Raw genomic sequence first — 203 nt, 5'->3', positions numbered from 1 at the left:
CGGCAGCCTTATCGTCACATAAAAATGGCGGCCATTGCTCGCCTGCTCGCCTCTCTAGGCAGGCGGGAGGAACGCTCTCTCTATGATACTCGCCGAGAACATTCCGAAGGCCAACCTACTATCGCCCCAGCGCATGCGCAAGACGCTCAGAGGCGGAGCCTAGATTAAGATGAGAAAGGTGTTGGAGCCGCAGCCGGCGCTTG

Source organism: Cariama cristata, unplaced genomic scaffold, assembly GCF_000690535.1.
Source record: "Cariama cristata isolate BGI_N322 unplaced genomic scaffold, ASM69053v1 scaffold16954, whole genome shotgun sequence".
NCBI classification, from domain to species: domain Eukaryota; kingdom Metazoa; phylum Chordata; class Aves; order Cariamiformes; family Cariamidae; genus Cariama; species Cariama cristata.
This window is presented reverse-complemented; position numbering follows the sequence as displayed.